We start from the raw sequence: 10864 nt of genomic DNA on the forward strand, positions 1-10864 counted from the left end.
GTTACAGTGATCATACTAAAACACATTCATATTTGATATTATGCATGATAATATCAAAGAGATTTTATGATTCAGTTGCTCTCTAGCAGGCCAGAACTTTCTACTTTGAGCTTATTGTGTGACAGCAGGTGAAAAATTTGCAGCTTATTCATATTTAGAATCTTAATGAAAGCAGTGCAGACCTATTGCAACCCCTGAAGAGGTTTCAAAACATGATGGTAATAGGTGGTGCTTCAGAAACTAACTGGAGGGGAGAGGGAGAGGGAGCAATATTCTGTTGAGATATTTCAGAAGTGCATGTGTACTTTTCATACATACACACATATAAACATGATTAGCCAAATAAAAAGAAGATAAATACAAATTTTCTCAAGTCAAGCTTAAGAAGTCTGATTTTGCCAGGTATTTGTTCATGAGTTTAAAGTTCAGGAATGTTTGTAATTAAAGCTCTATGGGATACGGTAGTCTCCTGATTTAGTTCCCATTGAATTCAGTGGGAATTTGATACTCCACTGTTAATGACAGTAGGATAGATGAGAGTGATGTCTTTTCACAGCAAGTGCAGAACACTCCAGATACTTCCAATGCCTTAACTGAATACATTTGTCGTGATATTTAGACTTACTGCCATTACTAAATGCTAGAGTAACTGTAAATTCTGTTGTTCAGAAAACTAGATTCGACTATCTACACCATTTTGCATAACTGTAATAAATGTTTCGTCATTTATCTATTAAATTGTTGCACACTTGTATTTTATTTCTTCAAAAATATTTTCTATTTTTTAATGATAAACATTTTTTATAATTACAAAGTTAGATAACTCTAAGACACTGTGATATAGCCACTGAAATTCCAAAGACTGTCTCTGCTCTGATGCCTTTCAGAGCCTTAGAAGCAAAATACAATTTAAATGTGACATCTGGTAGAGTTATTAAATCTAGCAGCAGCTGAGGAAACATAAAAGGATTCTTCTTTTAAACAGAAAAAAAAAAAAGCTGTCATTTTACAAATACGTATTCACTATTTCAGCTACTGGTATATATTAGAGAAGACTACAATAATCAGAAAGAATTTGAATGATCTACAAAACAAAGTATATAGTAAATTACAAAGATAGCAGATGTTTCAGCATTTATTTCTCTTCAAGCCTTCTGCATTCATACATTTCCAGGTCACATATTCAGTGAATATGTCTTTTCTCCAATTAATTTTTGACTGCATATTCCATTCCATAGCACATAGGACATTTTGTTACTTTATCTTGTAATGATGTCTCAGCCAGATCAGAGAGATGTGATATAATTACTGACGCATTATAACATAGTGTTTTTTTTTTTTTTAAACAGCTCTTCCATAAGCAGCTCCTTGAATTTCAGATGTCTGATTTGCATTATCACAGGGGACTTTATTATAAAATCATTAGTATTTTTACTTTGTGCATGTCTTTATCTAGGCATGACTAACTGGTGTAGAATAAAACCTTTTCACAACACGCATATTTTCACAAACAGTATATGTTATGTGATCCTTCCCAGCCTGGTTTCAGTCACAACCAAAACAACAACCTAAGAATTGACTAACCTAACCCTGTTTACACAACGTAGTACTTCAGTTTCTAAATGATGCCCATTGAGTTCAGATGAGAAACACCAACACGCAATGCATAACTTTCTACTCAAATGGTTGGATTTTTTGTTTGTTTGTTCTTGTTTGGTAGTGTTGTAACAATCTTTCCTTGAAAAGTTCTTTTTCCTAATTTTACATGCCCAATATTTATTTAAAGGTTTGGAGAGAAAGAAAAGATCTATAAATACTATACTATTAAGAAGAAGAAAAAAAAAAAAAAAGCCATTGACATTAGAGGACCAACGTCTTCTGCTCATTGTTGCTTGAGAACTTATTCTCTAATCAGAGATACAGTACCAAAATAGTAACACTCTGTCCAGATCTATTTGGGCCCTCAGACACAAAGACAGCAAAATATGATGGTAGCTGTGGGATTGGTTTACAGTAGTTCTATTCTGAAAAACAGAGAAAGAGATTATCTTCTTCATTCATAAAAGTGAAGGTTAGATAGTGGGTTTAACAATTGACTGAGATCAAACTATTTCAGACCAAAAAAAAGTAAAAAAAATGGCTAAAAATCTGTCTAGAAGGTACAAAATATCAGATATGCTAGAATTCACAAATATTACTTTTTTTTGGTATAAAGATCTCACTAATTTAATGCCAATCTCTTGTAGTTGGAACGATGAAATCTCTTTATATTATTTGTGAAATATTCAGACTATTTCACATGTTAGTAAGTTCCTTACCTAGAAGTTCAAGGACTAAATTAGAGCTGTAAGATCTAATTTTTCAAAGAAGGCGTGTGCAAAAGAAAAATATCAAGTCTTGGAAGTACTGAGCAACTCAAGCTGTTAAACAACCATTTTGTCCTATGACAAAGCTGGTTTGGCAACCCCTCCCAGCTACTCACACCATTTCTTTTCTTGCCTTGGCATTTCTCAGCTGTGCCAATGCAACTATTTAGAAGTCTCCACATCAAACTGAATCATTAAAATATTCCTGGCTATAAGTCATTTACTTTACAACAGAGTCAAGAATAAAAACTTTCAAATCATCTCTCTGCCTTCTCAAATGTAACTTTGAATTATGGTTGTGTGAAACATGGCTGAGCCAACTCCCTGCTGATCACTTAAATCTACTACCATGTGATAAAACAGCCTGTGGTTTTACCAGGATTTAGGGGATGAAAGGAAGCCTTACTGTTCTCACAGATAACAAATTCAGACACTCAGGAACCTGCAAATGCCAACATTTTTATTCAGTAAAGATCCCTGCATACCTAAATTCTTCTTCTCATAAATTTCTCTGTCTGCTTATACTTGTAAGCATGTTAAATAGATTAAACATCAAAAATCAGGCTCGTTTCCCTCTTATGTCAAAGAAATATCTAAAAAATACTTGAAGTTACATGTCCAAGAAAAAACATGTTCTATTTCAGTTCTCCAAGGAAGTTTGAGGTCTTACAGCATTACGATCACTACCTAGGGGGATTAAAAATAATAAATAAATAAATAAATAAATAAATAAGCAATCAAACAGACAAACAGAAACACCTTGGATAATACCTGAAAGTAAATCTAATGTTACACTAATTTGTATTCATTTATTTTTATTGTTTGGAAGTGCCACAGGAAAGGATTAGTTTCACTATAACATGATTGAAAACTGTAATAAAATATATGATTTTCATATAGAGAGTTTAAAATCCGAAGTATCACTTCAGGCCAGTGATTAGAACATGAAAGCATCCAACAGGTTAGAGCGAATATCAACACCTAATTCTAAAAATGATGCCTCAGTAGTAACTGATTATAATAATTTGAGCTTGAGATGAGGGGAAATGAGAGAAAAGGAGGCAAGCCTTAAATGTCAGGATACCCCTAAAGCTCAAAATGGTAATCTTTGAGCCCTAAAATTCTTCTCTCTGTGTTCTCAGATGCAAGAACATACAAGAGTGGAATTCTGGCAGCCTATGTTTTAAAACATGACAGAGGCTAACATGACCCCATATATAAAGTTTGCCTCTCCAGAGGAAGATGACTGGTGAATACTGATGGATATTAGCAAGCATTTTGCTCACACAGAAGTAACAAGTTACCTTGACAACATCCTCCTGCTCCTGCACCGTGTCCTCTAAGCCTCAGGCTTGCTGCAGTATTTCTTCCCTGTCCTGTTTCTCCATCTTAGTCTCTCTCAGCCATGGGCTGTCACCTCTGCCATTTCCTTCCACCCAAATGTTGTTTCAGCTGCCCCAGTAGATGTTATCCTCCATCCTACAGGTGTTCTCAAGGAACAGACATTCAAGCTGGTCATCAATTCCTGTTTCATTTGCTTCTTGTGTGTAGCAGAAGTACCTTGCTGTCTTTGGCTCGGCTTATACTTCCCATAATGATGTCTCCTGGGCACAGGGCAATCCCAATTTAGCCCTCATTTACCAGTGAGCCTATCATAACATATATGGAGCCTGACCCAGATAGGGCGAGTTCTTTTGTATCATTTTGTTTATCCAGTCTCATCTCTTAACCCTTCCAAGAACAATTATCAAAAAACAACTAAATCTGGTATGGGAGATGAAAAATGTTGCTTCCAAGCCAAAATAAATTAGGGCTGACGCCACTTCCAAGTGCAGTCCTTGTCTGTAAAATCATCTATGACCCTCATTCTGAACCCCATTTATTCTAAACCCCAAAGAGGCTTGCAGGCCAGATTTCGCTCCTTTCCCTTCTGCTTCCTACTGGGGCCAGGCACTAACTTTCTGATGCCCAGAGCATTTCGTATGGCCTAGACTGAGGAGCTTCATGACATTTGCATCTATAAGAGCATCATTTTATGACACACAACTCTAAGGCTTCAAAGAAAACAACAACAACAACAACAAAAATCCAAGGGAAAAAAAATGAAAAGGGAAAAAGAGAAAAAAAAAAGGAAGAAAAAGGAAAAAAGAAAAGTGAAAAAAATAAAAAGAGGAAAAAAAAGAAAAAAAAAAAAGAAAAGTATTCTTTCATTATTTCTCACTACCAAGCAAACTCAATACCATACCAAAACATAACTGAGAAACATACAAGTCTGTTCTTCTGCCACTACCCAGAAGTGACTGGGTAGTGGTAGAAGGGAAAAGAAACAGCAACATGATCTTTCACAACAGATTATTTCTTGCTTATGCATAAACAGAACCAGGTAGAAACTACAGAAATTCTTTTGTTACAGGCAGACAACTTTTCTCTTCCTATGTCTTGTAGTCTAGTACAGCCCTAGAACATAGTTCTTAAAAAGGACAAACTGTTCTCCTCCAGTTTTCGTCAACTTTTGGAAGAATAAGGCAATGGCAATAATTGGAAAGAGAGAGGTTTCTTATCTGATTATTATGTCAATTTTTACTTTGCTAGGAAATGGGTGGCTGTTGTGGTTTAACCCGGCTGGCAGCTAAACACCACACAGCCGTTCGCTCATCGTCCCCCCTCCCTCTCTGGGATGGGGGAGAGAATCAGAAAAATGAAGCCTGTCAGTTGAGATAAAGACAGTTTATTAAGACAGAATAATAATAATAATAATAACAATAATAATAATAGTACTAATAATAATAATGTGTACGAAAAAAGTGATGCACAATGCAATTGCTCACCACCCGCTGACCAATGCCCAGCCTATCCCCAAGCAGTCAGTCCCCCCACCCCAGCCAGCCCCTCCCATATTAATTGTTCAGCATGACATGAGATAGTATGGAATACCCCTTTGGCCAGTTTGGGTCAGCTGTCCTGGCTCTGTCCCCTCCCAGCTCCTGCTGCACCCCTTGCCTGCCCGCTGGCAGGACAGAGCAAGAAGCTGAAAAGTCCTTGGCTTAATGTAAGCACTGCTCTGCAACAATTAAAACATCAGCATGTTATCAGCGCTCTTCTCATCCTAATCCAAAACATAGCACCCTACCAGCTACTAGGAGGAAAATTAACTCTGTCCTAACTGAAACTAGAACAGTGGCAGTATAAACAGGGTGATCTTACGAAGAGTCTAGAAAAGAAATGTGGCTATTAGCAACAAAACAGTATCTAGACAAACACTTGAAACGGGAGAAAAAAAAAATATTTTTCACATGGTAATATTCAGAATTCATTTTGCACAATGCTCCTAAAAGCCTCTTTAACTTTTGCATGCACTAATGAAGTCTATTGACTGCTTTACTTGATTTTTATTTGGTATGTTTGTAAAGAAGGTGGGGAAAAAAAATGGAAGGTCACATCTAAAAAAGGAGAAGCAATAAAGAGAAGAGTTCAAATACATGGATAACAGACCTCACTGATTGTCCATGATTGTGATGAGATAGTGACAGGCCTTGGGATCCTGATAGACCAGAATTTAACAAAGTTGCCATCAGACTTGGGAGTACCTACTGAAGCCAGGTCATCAGCAATTGGGGATGGCTACTGCAAACCTTCAGTCTCCTTGTGGGAGCAACTTGGGTTAGCAGTGGATTGCACACAGCAGCCTGCAGGTGCTTTCAAGTCTTCTGGACCCCTGTCAGTAAGGCCTCAATATACACCTTAGAAAGCTACTTACTGCTTTGCAGCCTTACAAGAAGTAGGCTGTTTTTCCCTGCACCTTTGCCAACAGAAAAAAAAAAAAAAAGTAGTATTACATTGTTTTTAGTTCTGAAATTGTTTCATTTATTGTTAAGTTCCAGATTTTATCTGTTTCATTATTGAGAAGAGGCACTTATTCCAGATTTTAAAGGAAACAAAGGAAAGGTCTTTCTACAGGCAGTGTATAAAAAAAATAGTATGTTACTTACCAAGTAAATAATTCTAGCAACGCTAAAGATAATACTGCAATTTTGACACATCTTGCAGTTATCTGATTCATGAATCACATTTGGAAAAACATTTTGGAGTGTTTGGTTTTAAAGAAAAGATGTTTGAAGGCTGTATTTAAATAATTCTTGAAAGCTGTGTGATTAGAAGAAGATTGCTATGTGAAGAGGAAAATCACATGCAACAAATAGTAAGTATAGCTTTTACTATAAAGATAGAATTCCCATGTCTTTTGAACTGCTTTCAAAAAATTAAGCCATCTAAAAAATGGCTTTCTCTTAACTCTGATTTATGCTTATCCAGCTAAACAGTCTCAAAGTGAACATCACCAGAGATCTGATAGACACTAGTACTTTCCTATGCAGAATCTGAATCTTTATTACTACTTAAACCTTCTGAGTGTTTAAAATAACCACAAAACAGATCAAGCCAATCTAGAACATCAGGCGTTCAGCTTTACTCTATAATAGAATTTATCACCTACTTTCTCTTGTCAAATCTCCATTGGCTTTAACCAAGCTATGTTAAAAAGGTAGTTAAAAAAGTTAGATAGTTAAAATATAAGAATATCTTTCCTAATCAATTTTTAAGCCAGTTCTTACAAGTAGTGTTATGCTTTCTCCTACTTTGCTCTTCTCCTTGAAGCAGCCCTTTAAAAGGTTATCATATCAAACAGGTGTTGTTACTCCTAAGACAATATTGAGGCCTGCGCTAACCAGTAAAGTCTCACTGATCCTTTGCAGTTCTTCACCCACATCCTTCTTCAACTGCTGTTCTTTTTATATTGTTAAGCTGTTTCAGGCAAATATCATGTTGTTTTTACACATGTGAATGATGTTTAACAGAACAGAGATTTCAAAGCTCTGGGTCTCTATATGAAGAGTATAAGGAAACTAACCACAATCATGTTAATTATGATCAAGAACTGCTGAATAGTGTTAGATTGTACCTTATGAAACTGTCCCCCTGCTTCCCTCTCTGCCTCAGAACCACTGCAATTGCCACAAACTTATTTTTGGAGCTCTGGAACTTATGCTGTGTGGATTTATACAAATTTTATAAAAAAGGTTTTCATCACACAAACAGTATCTTAAAGTTTATCTGTTTGTTTTTACTCTATGATTTAAAATATATTGAAATGGTCAACTCTGTACTGTTAATGTCTACTGTCATTAGCAATCTTTTCCAACACTCACATGCAAATTCTGATGATGAAGTTATGCCATGCAAAGAACACCCTTTTAGATACTCCAACAAAATTAGAAGCAAGCTTATTACTGAACCTGAGTTATGAAAGAAAACATAAGTTGCTGCTTTGCCACTTAAAATTATTTAGTTAACTAATTTCAGGGTAGAAATTCAGTCTGATTTCCCACCCAATGTATGAGAAACTCAAAAGATTTCAGGAATAGTATTAGTATATTACAAAATATACTTTACATTGGCTAAAAATATAGAAAACTACATCCTGTAGATGTAAAGTCTCTTGGAATTCATGATGAAAAATGCCTGGGAACAATTCTGAGCTTGAGATATTTCAGTTGTTTAAAATTATGGTTTTTGTTTGTTTGTTTCTTTGTTTGTTTTAAAGGAGAAGAACGACATTTTAATGTCCATTTTAATGACACTTAATGTCCATATTTTACTAATATTGGAGAGGTTATTCAAATACAAGTCTGCTAAGTATGTCAGTTAATAGACTAAACAGATTGATATAATCCTAAATGTATCACAATATTTGCAATAGCTTTAATAATTATCCACATCTTGGCCAAAGGAGAAAAAAAAAAAAAAAAAAAAATAGAAAAGACTGAAAATAAATGTAAAATGCCCTTGAAAGAAAAAAAAATGACTTTGTATGTCTCTTGATGGTATGAAATCAATTCACTTTAGAAATGTAAACACACACTACACTCTAATGACACACTACATTCTAATGAAAGCAAAGCTGTAGATAATTCTTTCTTACAATGAAAATATGAATTTTTTTTTTTTCCTTAAACAAACCATATATGTGGAAAAATATGAACTAAGCCAGCCTTATAATACAAACAGTGACAAAGTTAATGTCCCTGTGGACTATGTTTCTTAAATTACATTATAGAATTCAAGTACAAATAAATAAATAATAAATATTTTATCATTTTCTGCCAGAAGAAATAGGAAATAATTTAACTACTCAATATTCACAGATTATGCCTCTTGTCTATAGGCATCTTCAATTTCAGGGTAAGATGCTGTTATGGATATGTGTATTCACATGTGTTAATGTCAGAAACATAATCCAATTTTCATGCAGCACTTTATAAATTTACTTTTCATCCTTCCATTTGACATAGATCTAGCAGAAATTTTTGTGTCAGAATACATATATATACATATTATATATATATTATTAAGATGAACAGAGTAGCTTTGTTTTTTTAATGTAAATATTTTGTTTTTCTGAAGCAATTAAATAGTATAGAGTGATAATTTTTTTAGCATCTATTCATAATACCTTTAAATTGAGAGCAATAGTATATTTTATTTGCATTTCTTTAGGGCCATATACTAATGCTTATTCTCACATTAAGCAGTGTAAATAATGATTATTTATTTATTTATTTATTTATTTTTGATAAGCATATGCAAAGATCGGAATTTAAAAGATCTTATTTTGGTCATTCACTATCAGAGTCAAAAACTGCAGCTGCAAACTGAATCCATCATCTCTCATCATCACTAGATTTCAAATTATAGTCAATAGAAAAATGGTGGTTGCTGACTGCAAGTTAAAATAATATGAATGATGGTTAATATCTGCATGCAGAAATAACACTATCAGGTTGGCTGACAGATTCCTGATGATTGGTTACATTTCAGGCAGTGTGAGAGAGCAGAATTTATACAAATTATCCTGATCAGCAGTGTCACATGCAGTGTGACTAAGAAGGGGTATGTTTCACTGTGAATGATTAAATAAAGATGCCCATAATTAGGTGAGACTGTTTTTACTTTGACTCTTTCTCTGTACAAAACAATATTTATGGCAAAATGTTCTAAAGATTCTAACTGTTTTACATTCAAATATCTGAATGCCAACTAATCAGTAGTTTTGGTTATGGTGAATGACCTCTCTTTTCTTTCAGGATTTTTTTTTATTATTATTTTTTATTTTTAATCTTCTCTGCCTCTTTTCTTTTCTTCCAGAGAAAACACTTATTGAGACATCAAATAAACTTGCCAGATAAAAGAAAAACCCTGCCATGCTTAAGTAGCCTGACTGACAATATAAATAAATTGGAATTGCAGTTATTCTTTCCAAGTAATTCCATCAGTATACACTTTCTGAAAAGGGCCTTAAAATGATCAGGACAGAATAACACACTTAAATATTATTTTTCTTCCCAACTCTTCCAGTATTTATTCACCTTACAGTGCTGTCCAAAAGCCCACGAAAGTTTATAATCGTACACTAACCACTAACACTTGCCAGAAGAGACCATATATAAAGCTATACTCCTGCATATACTTTTGCAGTGGTTTCTGCAAAAGAAAGCTGCATCTCTCAAACCAAAACGTCAAAACTTATCCACTGGTCTATAAAGTGCATTTTCCATTGAGGATAGATAAGCTGACCAATTACTAAATTTATCATACAAAATTTTTAAAATACTTTCAACACTATAATGGTACCTTATTTAGAAATCTATCTTTTGTACTACCATATCAAAATCTGCAAGTAAGTTTGATATTCAACTGTACTTAGATCCAGCTGCTGTCTGGAAATATTAGCTAGAGAATAACATTTATGCTAAGATCCCACATATTAGCTGAGATCTGAAGTGAAAACAAGACCAGACTGATAACGTAAAAGAAATGGCCATTACAATTTTTAGTGAGATGCTAAAAAATTAAGCTAAAACTACTTCAGTGCCACCAATCTACAAGGGAAATGACTTATTTAATGTCTTCATTGATAAAGCAAAACTCTTTTCTTTAATATAATAAAATTTCTTTTATGTTACATGTTTTTCAGTTGGGTTAGTGGTACCATAAAATAATTTTGTGCAATCTTATTGAAATCCTACTTCTGTGTTGATTTAAGAAAAGTACTTTTCAAATTCAAATTCAAATTGGATTTTTTATAGCATCAAATCATGCATGACAAAATTACAGAATTTAACAGTTAAACAGATTACAAATGTCAGTTATGACCTTCAGCTCTGGTGCTTTCACCACAGAGTGTGAAAGCAATAAAACTTTCTCACACAAAAAAAGAGAAACCCGCTGTCTCAAAGCTGATGTTGAGAGAGGGAAACTTTAAAAACATTTTGATTTGTCCAACACACCTCTCAGCTTTCACAGAATCATAGAATTGTTGAGTTTGGATGGAATCTTTCTTGGTCATCTGGTCCATCACCCCTGCTCAAGCAGAGGCAACCAAAGCAGGTGGCCCAGAACCATGCCCAAGCAGCTTTTGAATATCTCCAAGAAGAGAGATCCAT

The sequence above is a fragment of the Anser anser genome (genome assembly GCF_964211835.1).
Source record: "Anser anser genome assembly, chromosome: 2".
In the NCBI taxonomy this organism is placed as follows: domain Eukaryota; kingdom Metazoa; phylum Chordata; class Aves; order Anseriformes; family Anatidae; genus Anser; species Anser anser.